This window comes from Apis cerana, linkage group LG1 (assembly GCF_029169275.1).
Source record: "Apis cerana isolate GH-2021 linkage group LG1, AcerK_1.0, whole genome shotgun sequence".
Lineage (NCBI taxonomy): Eukaryota > Metazoa > Arthropoda > Insecta > Hymenoptera > Apidae > Apis > Apis cerana.
In genome coordinates this window covers 17351863-17367882 of record NC_083852.1, presented here as the reverse complement: position 1 = coordinate 17367882, position 16020 = coordinate 17351863, and the positions used below count along the sequence as shown (strand labels likewise).

Genomic DNA, 16020 nt, shown 5'->3' with positions numbered 1-16020 from the left:
CGTTCCGACCGTTCGGACGAGTCTTTTAAATTCGAATGGTTCGCGTTCCACGCGGTTCACGTGCCGAATCGTCCTCGAATCCCAATCACCGACAATCACCGGAAATTATATCTTACCATCCTCGTTATTCCCTCTTCGAAACTCCTTTTGATTCGTTTATTACTCCAATTTCGCGATCCATTCGGTACATCAATAAATTTTTAACAAATCTGATTTCCATTTCGATTCAAATGATATATACTTTCAGTGAAATTGTTATCAAGTATTATAAATTAGTGTCTATTAATGTCGACGAAGGAAAACTTTCTCACCTTACGGAATATTATTGAGAAGAAAGAAAGGAGATATGGTAGATGGGGAGAGGGAGAACGACAAAGGGGCAACAATTACTTTATTTTGACTTTGCGGCCAGCTTTGAGGGATCTTTGAATCGACCCGCGCCGCTTTGTCCCCAGTGTCAGACGTGAAAACGGGGCGAAAGGGGCACCCGCGGCGCGTTTACCTGTTTCGTACCTGTCACCCTCGCCGGGAGATCACGCCGATCTCCCGGATCGCGACAAATGGTCTTACCACGATCGGCCGCTTTAAAATCACGCCGAATTCTATGCGTATACCTAGCTCGAGTTAAATGCCGAGTCATCCATCCGCGTGATGCTGAAGAAAAACCCCTTGGAATCCTCCTTTCCTCCCTTAGAATCACGCAACGCTCGCAAATAATCCAAAATTTATGGCACGAACAAGATGAATCTTCGAAGGGGTGGGATTTGATTTTGGCGATGGTTCGATGGCTCGAAGGGTTTGAACGGTTTTTTAAATTTGCATCCGATGCGAAAGAATAAAATTTGATCGAGGAAAGGGTGTGGGAGAAAAATGATGAAAGAGATTGAAATTAAGAGAACGCGTAATTTGGAATTAATTATTGTTCGATTTGGATGTTCAATTTGGATTCGATTAGTTTTTTTTTTAAAGACGAAATTTAAAGAGAAGCAAAGAATACAGATAGATATATTTTTTTGAAAGTGAATTTTAAAAAATTAAGCGAGGATAAAGGCGATAATTTGATTAGATGCAAGGGTGAACGAGATTTGAATAGATTAAAGCTTTTAGAGGTTAAGAATAAGAGATTCAAAGAATTTGTAGTTTGGCTGGATTCTTCAAAAGGAGGATCCGAAAATTCCGCGTCGAATTTGTGGGCAACGTGAACGTGAGGCCATCCCGAAAAATCGTTTCAAATGGAAATTGATGAAGCCGACGCCGGTCGGTTTTCACGCTTTTCTTTGATGATTGAAATTCGTGGTTTAAAGAAAAAGAAGAAAATGCTGCACGAAATGGATGACACTGAAAAATCGACTCGAGCTTGCCTGTTTTGCAATTGAATGATCCAATTTCGGTTCCATTTCGATGTCTAAACGTCCAACAATTGATTAAACAAAGATTTACGATTCGAAATTCATCCTGTCGTGGAAACAGAATTGTCCCCTTTATTAAAATTATCGAACAAAAATATTCTATTCCATAAATTTTAGAAGAATAAAATAATCAAAATATATTTTCACATATCCTTAATTTTTTGAATAATAATAAACTTCGAATTGAATCTAAAATCTAATTCTGCAACGATTCCTAGTACGTAAAAATCTCTATCGAAAACATAAGAACGATTAAATGGAAGAAGAATGATCAATCCTTTTCACTTGAATGACTTAATTTCGATTTACAACATGGCTGTAGCGTTCTCGATCGAAGATCGAGTTTCCTTTCGCAAATGAATGGAAAAATACACCGATGTCGAGCATCCTGATTTTCCGTAGCGACAATCTCGTTGACTTTTTGTCACGATTCCTGATTGTGAATCGGCCATGCGAGCCCGGTCCCCTTAAATCCCTTCTCACAATGCAATTATGCGGGTCTACGAGCCGTTTCATAAGATTTCTACAGGGAGATCTACTCTCTCTCTGGAGCAGCTCGTGTTATGGTAAACGAGCCGTTTAAAAGTCGTTTTTCTTCTCGTGCAACTCGATCGATGTACCCATGATTCTTCATTTATGTTTGCGAAACGATACGTATGAGAAGGTGTGCTCTTCCGTGAAACTGAACTGATCCGTGACTGATATACAACTATTCGGGAAGGATTACGGGAAGGCTCGATCGGATCGATGTTATCGACTGCGCTGTTCCAACGATTTATTTTTATGGGTGAATAAATCGGAAAATAGATGGCATTTTTGTCAACTTGAACTACAATTTACACGCATCCTTCGAAACCATGAAAATTATTATCAAATATGATTCTCAACAAATAAATAGGCAATAATGATAAAATTAAATCCGAAACAAAAAAAACTCCATCTCATCCCCATAGTCGATGGCAGAATTTGGTGAATATAAAGAACGATAACACCTTTGTGGATGGTACGTAACCTAAGTTTATGATACCTTACGCATGTACTTTATCTCGTCGTTCCGCACTTTTCTTCCCTTGTGATTTATAAATTTTTACTTTACAATAGAAAAAGTAATTTCGATTTCGATAACGATCGAAAGATTATCGGCGAACAACGCACGTAACCATTCATTCCATTTTATCAGGAACCGAAACGAGGATGTTGTATGCAAAATTACCGCCCAGTTTCTCCTCAAAGGGGTCTTTGTACTGTCAGAAAGTGCAATTACAATTCGAAACAGCAAAATGATCAAATTGCTAACAATCAGAAGCTTCTCCATAGGATTCAGCATATAAAAAAAAATTTGGAAAGATTTCAGAATCCAAATAGACCGGTATTTTAACGATCTCGAGTCTTTCAACGATGAATAACACTCACTTAGATATTAATATTCGTTTAATAGAGGGAAGGCGAATGTCGAAACAACCAGAGGGATGGAGAGAGTCAGACGCCAGATTTTACCCGATCAGATTTAAACAGCTTCCGACAAATTTTGAACAATTGTATCGTACAAATGAGAAAGTTGAAAAAATTCGTAGAAGATGAGAATTTTTGGTGGAAAGTATTCAAAGACAAAGATTTCAATTGCTGCGAGCAGAACATGCCACATTTGCATGGTTTTCTCGACGGAACTATGGTCACTTTGAAAATTCTTGAGGAGAGGCTTGGAGAAGTATAACTTTATACTTTATATATTTTCATAAATATTGTAGAAATTATACATCTACGGTGTATATTTTGATTCTAGCCTGTCGCCCATTCAACGCCGGAACGCAGGAGATCAGATCCTTTGACGCCTTGTCAAGAACACCTTATAGGATTGGCGTATGGACCTAGGGAAGATGAACGTGCTAGAAGACTCGAGTAAGGAAGAAGAAAAAAAAAAATTTTATAAATTCCTTCCTTGAAAAAGAATTTGCTTAAATTCTAAAGACAGACAAGATAGTTTTCTTAAATCGATCTAATCAATTTTTAAACGGATTCGAAACTTTGACCGATTCTTCTCTGAAAATTCTTGATCTGATTTTCATATCTCGCACAATTTACAGGGAATTCGTGCCTGTCGAGCATACGAGAAGGACGAGTCCAAGGACGCGGGTATCGGAGGAGAGGCAACAAATGTAAATGCACTTGTGATCTTCTTATCAAAATTGACGATTCTTCTCAAAAGCTTGATCATTATTTTTATAATCTTATAAAACTTACAGCGATTATTCGCCCGAAAGAGTGCCGAGAACGCCGATAAGATCGCCGCGGATGATCGAAAGAAGTCGAATGTAAATATATTAATAGACGTATTACAATCATTTTTCTAAAACGTGCCTTATCGAACGCGATATTTCATAAAAATTTACAGCGACGAACCTGTTTTTATCGAAGCACCGAGGGTACCGATCCCCGAGCAAAGGGAACTGTAAATATGCTAAAATGCAGATACTATTGCCAAGTGATTTTCCAAAAACGAATAAATATTTATCAACGCCTTGTACAATTCACAGGCAATTTTACTCGCTTCCGGAATACGAGGAATCATTCCCGCGTGGTCACACGATCTCGTACCAGATGTCGAACGGTTCGCGAGTAGAAAGACCGCCTCACCAAGTAGTCGAACCGGCAATAAGCCCGCGAATAATCGAACAAATGGTCGAGCCAAGGAATCAACGAATAATCGAGGAACGCAGGAACAACAACCGATATCGAACCAGCGCCCCCCCAGAAATATCCATCATAGAAAACGGCCACGAAACGTTTCGCACCAGTATTCCTACAGGTAAATTTCAATGAAAGAAATATTGCGAGTTTATGAATATTTAAATTCTCTTAAATTTTAGTGGGGACAACTCAGTTGGGCTTGTGGCACACTAGAAGCGCATCCGAGTGTTCGCCATCGCAAACATTTAACACCGAGAATACCGCTAGAAAACAAATTATTTTGAGCGACATCAGCACCTCCGTCGAATTTCATCCGGTATTTTTATGCATATATATATAGATATATACATATGTAAATGGATTAATCGAAATATACATGTAAAATTATATTATTTATTGGTACATAGGTTCAAGAAATGTCACATTATCCACCGAGACAGGAGAAAAGGTTTATGATTAAGGACAATAAAAATAATAACCAATGCAAAAAACAGAATCAATGCGAGGTTATGCAAGAGAGGAAAGAAAATAACGAACAGGAGATTGCGTGAACTTTATTTTACAGATAAGGAAAATGAAATGTATCCAATTCAAAAAAAAAAAAAAGAAAGAAAAAAAAAGATATCATCACAATTGCCTAAACAAATTTGATCGATCATTGTGAATTCACTCTGTTCAATTAGTTATGAAAACAATCGGTTTAACTAATTGACGCAAATCTTTTTCAAGTTCTTTTTGAAAAATAGTTATTTATAAATTTTAACAATTGTTGGAATTTTAAACAAAAATAAATTAAGTTAACTCGAACTTGTACTCCAAGATAAGTGACGATGCGAATTTTTCTATCGTTTCGTTCTCTCTCTCTCTCTTTCCTTTTCTCTTCTTTTCTTTTTTCTTTCTTTGGTGGATAATTTTAGTCGAATATTCGACTATTTGGATGGATGGAACGAACGAAGCCAAATGTGTACAAGAAACGCGACGTTCATATGTTTAAATGGCGCCACCCTTGTAAATCAGACGAACCTTTTCGTTTTACTTTGATGGGCAAATTTTAGTCGTTTCTTTAATTGTCCCTTGTCGCAACATGCTGCGACTTCTAATCATTCGTATAATTGGATAAGTTGATCTGCAAGTTTTTTAGAAGTTTTCGAATCTTCAGAAAAGTTTGGTATAAAATACGGACATTCATGAAGAACGAGGTTAATATATCGATACTTTTGTAGAAAAAAGAAATTTTTACTCGTACTCATATTCAGTGACGTGAATCCGTTATTTAATAAGAAAAAAATTATATTTCCTTCGAAATCAATGCAACACAAAAGATTAACGTTTAATTAATAAATTAATTGTGTTTAAAGGAGAATGATAGAATCATCGTAATAGCAAGGTGTCCAGCAGCTCCTCAGGAAAATGGCTTAAAAATGGGCACGAAAACTATAATAATTTTACGGGAGTGGACCACTATGCGAATACGACGTTCAGACAGTTCCACTGAAGGAAGCGCGCATTCCATTGAAATTGACGATTGCATAGAGTATGAATAAAAAGTCCATTGAAATTGAAGAACGTGTTTGAAATTTCGACAAGTGTTACGATAATCTCGATTACGTGAACGAAACGAGATCAATTATAAATGTGAACAAAGAATGAGAGGGAATGCTTAAAAAGGCAAACAAAGATAACACGAAAGAAACAAACAGAAAGGAAAAAAGAGGAATATTGAAATCGAAAGGAACAGGAAATGAAGAGGGTGTACCATCGGTCGAAAATGAAAATCAACCGACGCCTTCCAGTCCTTCTGAGGATACGCAGCAAGCACTGGAAGTCGCGCCGGAAAAAGAAGAAATCGTGCCAGAGAAAGAGGAAATCTCGCCAAAGAAGGAGGAAATATTCCCCGAGAGAAAATGCGTGAAGGAAATTGTAGATGTTTGTAGAAGAAAGCCGAGGCCACCAGTTCTTCGCGGTTGCTCGAGACATTGCTTAGGTAACAAAAGGGACATAGCCTGTCCAAGGTAAACGATTTTGTTCTTTTTAGCAATTGGCACAAATTTTAGATGCTTATAAGCTGAGTTAAATGATCCTTCAGTTTCACATTAACTGTGTGCGCGCCGAGGAAAGAAAGAAAAGTGACGGCATATAGGACGAAGAGGAGTAAAAAGAAGATTCAATATATTTCGGAGCAAGTCAAGGTGGGAATAAGGCATAAAAAAAAATAAAAATAAAAATAAAAAATAAAAAAATAAAAAAAAAATAAATAAATAAAAAAAAAATTTTTTAACAAATAAGAAAGAAGATTCTAACAATCCACGCCTGCTGCGATAAAGCATGATATATTTTTCATTTTCTGGTGTATTTGTAGGAAAAAAAAAAAAAATCTTTCATGAAAAAAATAACAGAGATGTGCAGGAAGATAACCGTGAAGAAAGCGATAGGATTCAAATGTGACCTGAGAGAATGCCCGAGCACTCTGATGGAATGCAGTGTAACTTCGTGCACAAAACCTGAGATGATCTTCACCGAGTGTCAAAAAGCGCCAAGGGTAATAAAGAGAACCAAAAAGAAGAAGGAAGATGTCAGGGTGATTTGTGTGCAAACCTGTGACAGAGGGACGGACAACGACTTATTGATATTGGTGAAAGATCAAGCTGTTGGAATGTCCTGTATAGACAAACAAACGAGTACTTGTTCCAGTCATTTAATGAATATCATAAATAAACAAATGGAAAAGAAAACGGAAAAGGATAATAAAATTAAAGAAAGTAGCAGCTTATACTTATCGTACAAAGTTGAAGACAAGTTTAAGGTAAAATAAGCGTGCAAATTAGTGAATCAAATTGTCTAGACAGAAATAAAATCCTATAGCTAATTTGCCACAACCAAGACATACCGCAAAATTCACTTTATTTATAGAACTTTATCGATAAAAAAAGAAAAACTAGCCAATATATAATATCTATCTCTATATATAACGATAACTTAAAAACTGCGAGAAAAAGAAAAAAAAAACAAATAAATAATATGGACGTTACATGTCCATGAGCAAAGGAGAATTTTCCCTTTATTCTTATCCTTCACCCCCTAAAAAACCTTCATTTCGAAAACTTTGCGCAAAGATACGTACACAATCTTTCCGCTGATCGATCCCAATGATAGAAACAAACAAAAAAAAAAAAAAAATTCCACACACCGTCAAACGCCAAGTAGCGTTTTATCCCAGAGCTTGGTTCCCATCTTTTTCTTCGCCCATTACGTATTTACCCCGTCGTAATAAGCGATCGTGCCGGGGGGATCGAGTAATCAGCGGGGAATCAATTTGTCGACGGAAAGGCCGCGAGATTGACGAGCGAGATAATCACGGCGGATCTCGGGCGTCGGGCGGAATATCGGCGCGAGTCGTGGTTTCGATCGTTCGATAATTCGCCCGATAATCCACCGCGATGCTCCTCCGCGGAGGAGGATGATGCGTGCAAAAGAATGAAAGGAGAGACGCGCGGGCCCTCAACCTCTGCCGGTCGATGCGCTTGGTTACGTGGGCGCTAAGCAGCGATATATCACCTGGGCCTGTGTTCACCAGGGCAGATCGACTTTTATTGCTTTATAGCTGTTGTATAAGCGGCTACACGTTCCGTACGGCGCACGTGTAATCTGGATGTAAGGAGCTCGTTATTACAGGGGGCAGGGGAGGGGGTCATTCACGGCGCGACTTCTTCTTAACGATGGACAGCACGTCGTAATGGCCGGTTCGAGGCTGGCCGCCGGATTAGCTGTCGCGGGTTGACGACGTTATCGGTAGTTTTTTTTGCCCCTCTCCCTTCCCCCTCCCCTTGCTTTCCTCTCGTTTTTGAGTTATTCCCTTTATTCCCGTCGCCGGTGTTATTCACTGTTGTGCTTTATGTGCTGTATTCCGGGGAAATGGCGATGTGTAAATGGGGACTCGAGGGAGAGATTGATGAGTGGTGGATTGTATTGTGAGACGGGAGGGTGAATCATGGCTGCACAGAATCGGTGGAAACTTTCTATTAAGTTTCTGAATAAAAAGGAGCAAGTAGATAAAACACGAAATGAAATCGGACGATTTCGAAAATCAGCGAACGATGGAGAGGAAGAATCGAGAAAATTTACTTGAACGTATGGAATAGGAAAAAGTTTGTCATTTCTTTGTACGCGAAAAAAATACCGTTTACAAATAAATATTAGAAGCACGATATCGTGCCATTCCTTTTTCGCTCTCCTTCGAGCCCCATTCGATCCCATCCCTCCTCTCAAAAACCACCGTGTACAACACGTGCACGATTTATCGTCACGTATTTTCTTATTAAACGCTTCTTCTACCAATCGAGCGATGGTTGGGCGCGCAAGAAGAAGAGAAAGAACGAAAGAAAAAAAAAAAGAAATACGTCGAGACGAAACGAAAGGCTCGAACGACGCCTTTTAACATTCCCTCTCGTGCGTTTGTTCGCAGGGACAGGCGGTCTGTCAACGTTCGACCGCTCAATCCGCGTGATTAACCTTCGACAGACCCTGTCGAGGACAATTTTCCACGATCGCAAGTTCGTTTAACCGGAGGCCCACTCCTCCTCCGGTACGCGTATCACGAACACACGAGAGCACAATCGAGCTGGAGAGGATCACGAGGAATGGCGTGTTTTCCTTATTGGCTGATTGAATAATACATGGAACCGAATGGTATTAGAGCGGCTGAGCGCGACACGCGATGCCCACGACGCCTGTCATGTCGTGCGGGTCATGCGTCACGGTTTTGACGAGTTGTTTAGGCCGCCCCGATTTATCGACCACGTTCGACCGTGTTCCGGTTACGATTTCGTCTCTCTCTCTCTCTCTATATATATATATCTCTTTCTAGGTTCCAACGATTAATGACAGTGGCACGAGATAAGCTGTATTTATGTGGAATTAGTATCGCGGCTGATGGATTGTACTTGGCGCGAGGATTACAGGCCTTAAAAATAATATTCGTCGAAATTGAATTACAGATAGGGGAAGTTATTAAATGTTGTTAAGGAAGAGAGTTTATGATAAAGGAAGGGAGGGAGGGAAGGGGGGGGGAGGGGGATATTATAAATTAATTATATAGGATATGTAGATGTAAAATCCTATGGAATTTATAATGACGGCTAATGGAAAAGTAACGGCAACTTTATTAATATTGCCTGTATACCTGAATTTCTATCTAAAATGAAATAATTTGTTGAGAAATTTATTGAATAATCATGATTTCATCCTCTTAAAATCAAGGAACAGAGATAGGGGAATATATATATATATATACAGGATTCAATTTAAAATTCATTCCGAGAGGAACGAATTTTCGAGTGAGAATTAATTTATAAATATTTTCTGTCCGAGAGGAAGAAAGCAGCGTCGATCGAAACCCTTTTTTCCACCGTTATCGTCGCACGGAGCGAGAACATTTCATCGCGACGGTTCCGTTTGTCGCGAATTTACATCAAGGAGAACAAGGGAGGCGGTTTCTCGACACGGGGCAACCTGGCATAAATCACAATGAGACGCAAGGCTCATTATACTTGCAGGCACTCGTGTAATTGCGACGGGCGTGTCCACGCGTATTTACCCGAACAGATCTCGCGATTTGCGTGTACGTGTATCGCCTCTCTTTTTCTCGCGTCGCCCAGCCACAGTGATTTTCGCGGACCGGAAATACACGGCCGGATATGGGCGTGCCTTCGCCTTACACCGAATCGTATACCTTTTCATTTGCACCAATTGTACAGTACCACGCGACGACCACGTTCGTTCCTCGTGCTCTGACTCGAAGTTTAAAGCGTTTTGATGATAGTTATTGATAGACGAAATCTGAAAAAAGAAGAAATAAACGCGTTAATAGAGGAATAGATTTTAAAACGAGAAGAACTTATGGTAAAATTTTCTCTCTCATTCAATTCATGTGATAGATTTTCTTTTTTAAACAAAGCTCCATTATAGAATTAATCGAATTAAATCACGAAACTATAAAGATTGAAACAGTATTTGTAAAAGAATGTTAAATTAAATTTTCAACAAACAGTATACGATGAATTAATAATTCGTACGTTGTTTAGACTTTCTATCTACGATTTTTAGCTTCTAACCCAAACCAGTAAATTATTTACAATCCAGTGGAGAAAAAAGAAAGCCGAACAAAGCGTGGCGAACGAAAGAGGGTGAAGCGATAAATTTCAGGTATTTGAGTTTAAAATCAATTCTCGTCATTGATCGCGCGTAATTACACGTTGAATGCTATTCACAGCATTCTCCGATACTTGTGAAAATCGGTATAGTCGCGATAGAGGCCGATGAATTACGGTCAAAGTGCGTTTGCCCCTTTGCGGTTTACAACCCCCACGTTAGACGAATTAGCCGCGAAACAATGGACTGGAGAAACTGGTATCTGGGCCGAATTACCCGTCGTGAAAGGGGGAGACCGGCCACCCTTCGGTCTTTCACACCGAATTTCCGCAATTTTCACGCTTTTCCTTCCTCCCCCTCTCGACTTATGCAAATAGGACGAGCGAATGAAATTTAACCGGACGGAGTCCGGCCTCCGTCCATCAGATTCGTCATGGATCGTTACTCAACGTTTAGCGAAAACGAGTCGTCTTTCCAACCTGTTAACGGTCAGATCTAAATGAAATTCATTACGCGGTTTGTAATTAATTTTTATTCTAAATTTATTTATTTGCATTTGCACCATTGCAAAATCGCGGAATCAACCGATCGAAAGAATTTCGAAATCGTATTTCCACACCATTTGTTTACTTATGTTAAAACGGCTATGTTCAATTAAATTCTTCCAGATATGAAATTCGCGTAACTAGGAAATAAAATGTTTTTTCCATTTTTCACGACTCGATCGATTTACGCGCATAGCTTCGTTAATTAAACGAGATAAAAAGTCGTAGAATAAACCGACAACGATTTCTACGTTACGCGAGAAGCGTAAAACGTAAATTGAATTTCTCTATGAGACGATTTCACGATTATTCATCCGAAAACCCGGCGGAAACGAAAATAGAAAACGGGAAACCCTTCCATCCAAGATTTTAATTAGAAAGAAATTTCCAAACCTCGATTTCGCGTCGAAGTTTCTCAAAACGTGCAACGAGGGACGGAGAGAAAGTTTCGAAAAAGTTTCCAAAACTCTTGCACGCGCGATGGAAACGGGGACGCCGCCTCGAATCGGTTTCTCGGGACATTCGGCGAGTGTCAGCGAGGATGGTTGACGAAAAAAAACGGGAATTACGAGGTTATCCTGTGAACCCACACGCCGGCGCAGGACCCCTCCTCGCGCACCCACACACCCAGGTCCACGTGGCCCCGTTGACGAGCACCTACATCGAGGCACGGCGCGAGCTCGCATGCTGGTTTCCACACGCATAATCACCTGTCTCGTCCATCATAAAGCAGCAGTACCCGGCCAGATGTAATGCGCCGCGAGGCCCACGCAAAACCCGTCCGACATCGCAACGTTTCAACACACGCCCACGATCGGTCGGCTCGCTTTCAAAATGTCGTAAGTCAAATTGCTCTGGCCCGAGCACCGTTTCATCATCCGGATCCGGGCCACGGCTCGTGTGCGAATTCGTGCGCTCACCGAGGGGGACGGATGCGCTCGCCCTTCCAATCGATCCGCGATTTCGAATGAAAAATGGTACCTCCGAGGCGAGAGAGCTTGGTGTTGATTTCGACCTTGTTCCTTCGGCGTTAAAGCGTGGTTCAATCAAGGGATGGGGTTGTGCTCGAGCAATCTTGGTATTCGTTAATTCGATTCAAGGAAATGTTAAACGCGAAATTCGATCTCTTGATCGATCATCTCGATCGATGAGTCCATATTTTCTTTCCCTTTTCCTTTTTTCCTTTTTTCGGTTTAACGAAAGGAGCCGTTTACGGCCATCTCTCTTATGCAAATTTAATTTTCCATCGCAATAGAATTGCTCTCTATCTACATTACACTCCTCTACGGCAAACGAGTTTGACGAGTGTTGTCGATTTATTCATCCTCCTCGTATCTATTTTAAAAAGATAGATACGATCTTTATAACTTATAGCGATAAAGATAAGCATCTTGTCCCGGGTGTTTCGTCAAAATTGACTACATAATAGAAAGGCGCCATTCCGCCGTACCGTACCATCGAGAAGTCAACTTTTTTTGCGACATCTTAATCGATTGGGCGCAATCAAGCCTGGAAATTCAGCGTCTCGTTGCATAAAGTAAACGCGAGAAATATATCCGCGAACGTGATTCCATAGCAGATCTCGATGAGATACGAAATTGTTCGTCGCGCGATTAATTTTTCATCCGCGGAGGATGGGAAGCCTTCCCTTAAAATCCACGATTCCACTCGACGTGAAATTTATCTTCGTCCACGAAGGATCATCGATTCGCGTCTCGATTTCCCTGGCGCACCTGCGAACGAGACCTCTGATCTCGCGATGGAAATCACGCGTGGATCCATCCTGGATCGTTAATGTCCGGCTGTCAAGCTGTCGCGCGAGTCGCCTACGTCTTCCTTCGAAAGTCGAAACGTCAGCCGATTATCCCGTCGAAATTTGAAATCCTGCTTGTACGCACGGATGCAAACAACCTCCTCGCTCTCGTGTTCACGTGTCGAGAGAGCGGAAGTTCATCGATTTTCGATTCGATCAACATCCGCCTTGGAAACGAGGAGGAGGAGAAGCAAGTTCAGATTCGATCGATGGATCGTGTACGATAATGGGACGCGAGAGGAAAGAAAAGGTTGAAATTTCCTCGAACTCTTAGAAAGAAGTTCCAGTTCGTTAGTTCATCGTTCGCAAGAGAAGACGTATCTCGTTCGAAGTGAAATAATTGGTATCGATTAAGGATGTTGACGAAAACTCGAGAGTGGGGAATGAGATTCGCAAGAAAAAAGTGGAAGGTGGAGGAAGGTGGCCAATTAATCCTGGAATCGATCGCGAATGGATGGCGGTGAAGCAATTTCAAAAATTTGAATGGCAGGTGACGATTGGCCACGTTCGGTTTGCGAGCTCGTTACGAGCATGGCCCGATGAGAACCGAGAGAAAGGGAATCGGTTCTTATGCACGGCCCCGAGGAACGGGCACGTACGGCCGCCATTTTTGGTCGTTTCGTTAATTAATCCCGAGTGCCTAGCGTGAAAGCCATTACTTTTTGTCTCAGCCCTCGGCGGACACGGCTAATTTCATCGCAAACTGGACTCTCTCTGGAAACCACGCTGGCCCCTCTACACGCGAACCCTTTTATCTCTCTCGCTTTCCTCTTCTCCTCCCCTCTCCGCGCTTATCCTGGACCCAGTAACATAGAGCATAGTGCACGCTCCTTTTTGCCAATCAAATTCCTCGGCCAGGTGAAAAAGGAATCCTAACCGAATTTTTTGCAACGCACCCTCCCTCGTCCCGCTGGAGCAATGATTGTTCCTCCTCGCGTGCGTTCGAGTTTTGTCGCTCTTGAAATATTAATTTCTTGTTCTTCTTTCTGGCCTGGGTTAGAATTGTTATCTGGCGCATCGTTGGAATTATTAGAAGCGGCTTCTTGAAACGGAAGCGTTTCTTGTCGATCGTGTAACTATTGTAGAATGATGTGTAAAAAAAGTGGGGAGGAAAAAGAAGCACGACGATTCGTCCTGATAGATACAAATAACGAAAATGGAGAAGACGATAAGAGGACAATTAATACGGAATCAGACGTTATACGTTTGAAAAGGATTTGTAGACGACGTGAGAGAGCGATCAGGGCGCGAACGAGGTTGTACACCTTTGTCTAATAACGTTTCTCTAACAGCGGGAAACCTTAACTCTCAATAGGATCTGGTCGTTTCCTCCGCTAAATTACCCTACATACATTCATTTTTCCATTAATACATCTCCCGCGTGAAGCTGCTCGCAGAAGGCACACGGACATTACCGCTCATCAACGGATCCTGTAATTAGCCTTCCATTAGAGCCATCAAGATCCGCGATAAAAAATTAACAAACAAAGAAACAAATTTGCAGCAACGTACACACGAGGGTCCATATATCAAACGCCAGTCCAACCTGTTGAACGCGTTTCCTCCGAATCTTGATCCATCTTTCATCAACCGTCCATATTCGAACGTATTAAATAACTCCTCTCGACCAACTCTACTAATACGAACATATATTCGCGATCCGATCTTAAAGACAAATGAAAAGAGGAAAGAGGAGATGCATTTCTATCCGTTACTCTTTTTTAAAAGACAAATCTTGGAGCAAAAGTCACCAATAAGAAGTTATACTATTAAGAAATATACGATACAAAGTAAATTCGAGTTATTATACTTAGGATCGACAATCGATCGCATCGAATCGATGAGAAACGATAGTTTTTCTCCGTTTCCAGTCGACAGGCGTTGGGCAAACGTAGGGACAAAGAGGAGGCGCGCGAGCGGGGCGATTATTCGACTCGTGCGGGCTGCCGCAAAATTGAGAGTTAACGAACCTCGACGAACCCGCTGACACTCGGCGGGTTGCGCAATCGCATCCGTGGCACAGGTTAAATCCGCGTGGCGCCGCTGACACACGCGCGCACACGCCAAGAGGATGGGGCCACGATCCGTGAACGTTTGTTCGAGGCTGGCTCGAAAAGTTGACAGGCAATTTATTCGAACGAGCGTGCCAGACGAGTTTCCGTCGCTTTTCTAATTGCCTGCTTAACAGTTTCCGCGCGACGATGCGCTAAACCGATCGTTTGACACGATCATTCGTAGATTTCGTAGTTTCTAGTACCTCGAGTTAATAACGATCCTCGGAATACGTGCTGATTCGCACGTGGATTTATCATTTATTCGACAGAAAAAGATAAAATACGGATGTCATATATCGCACGTTATACAAAACCGAATTTGCAGAATTTTCTATTCTATTTTTTAACAAGAAATTAGGAATCGTACGAACGATGATTCGAAAGCTTCGAAGGCGCAAGAGTAATACGCTTGTTCCGCGTATTTGGAAAATATCGTATCTTTGATCGAGAGTTTTCGAATTATCGTGTCGTTTCCCGAGGCGATGGGGGGAGGGGAAAAATCCGGATTCGTCGCGATCGAGTACGAGCCGAGGGATGATATACGGGAAAGTTTACGGACGTTGGATCGTTCTTGCCCGGTTTTTAATAGAAATCTCCAGTCACGCTCGACACAATAATTTCTCACGAACGTGCAAGCACGAGGGACGTCCGCGGGTCCGCAGTATTTTCAGCACGTGGACGTGAACAATTATATTGTTCGATCGGTCGGCTAGCATCTCGCGCTAAACGTCTCTGTAAACGATCCGCGATCTGTATGCGAGGCTTGTTCGTATTCTTTCTCGATTTAACCGTTATATACACGACAATAAAGTCGTTGGTAATTGTCGACGCGCATTTTCTTATCCCCTCGCTTTCTCGTGGTTCCATCCGAGGTGGGGGGAGGGGGTGAAAAAAGCGCGCCATTTATTTTCACAAATATGGCGATTCGCGATGAAACTTTTATGAACAATTTCAATCTCTCCCTCCCTTTCTTCGTGGTCTAATTAATTCTTCAACGTGGATACGAATCCAATAACGAAAGAAGTAGAACCGTTCTGCTTCTTTCATCGAAGGAAGATTGATCGATCGTATTCTCGATTAATTAAAAAAATCCTCTTGTGTTCCTCGTGCATCCATGATCGAACGCGTAAGAAAATCGGTATTAAAGATCTTCGAATAAAAATTTCAATCGCCAACTCTCTCTCTCTCTCTCTCTCTATATATATATATATATATATATATTTCAATGTCAAAAATCGTACGCGACGAGATCATTTTCTATGGAGAAGAAAGAAAGCTCGAGCGTTTCACAAGGTTCAAAAGGTGAGGCGCAGGGGGACCGGTGAAAAGGACAAAATTGCTATTCCCTTCACGGATATAAATTC

General features: G+C 41.3%; 1 long non-coding RNA gene across 1 annotated transcript in view; it reads right to left on the bottom strand.

Annotated features, from left to right (window-relative positions):
- LOC114577807 (uncharacterized) overlaps nt 1-16020 on the bottom strand; it is a 103295-nt gene that overhangs the window by 34499 nt on the left and 52776 nt on the right. Inside the window, exon 2 of the long non-coding RNA XR_009832882.1 lies at nt 9826-9932. This is a non-coding gene — a long non-coding RNA (uncharacterized LOC114577807). The remainder of the gene's footprint in view (nt 1-9825; nt 9933-16020) is intronic.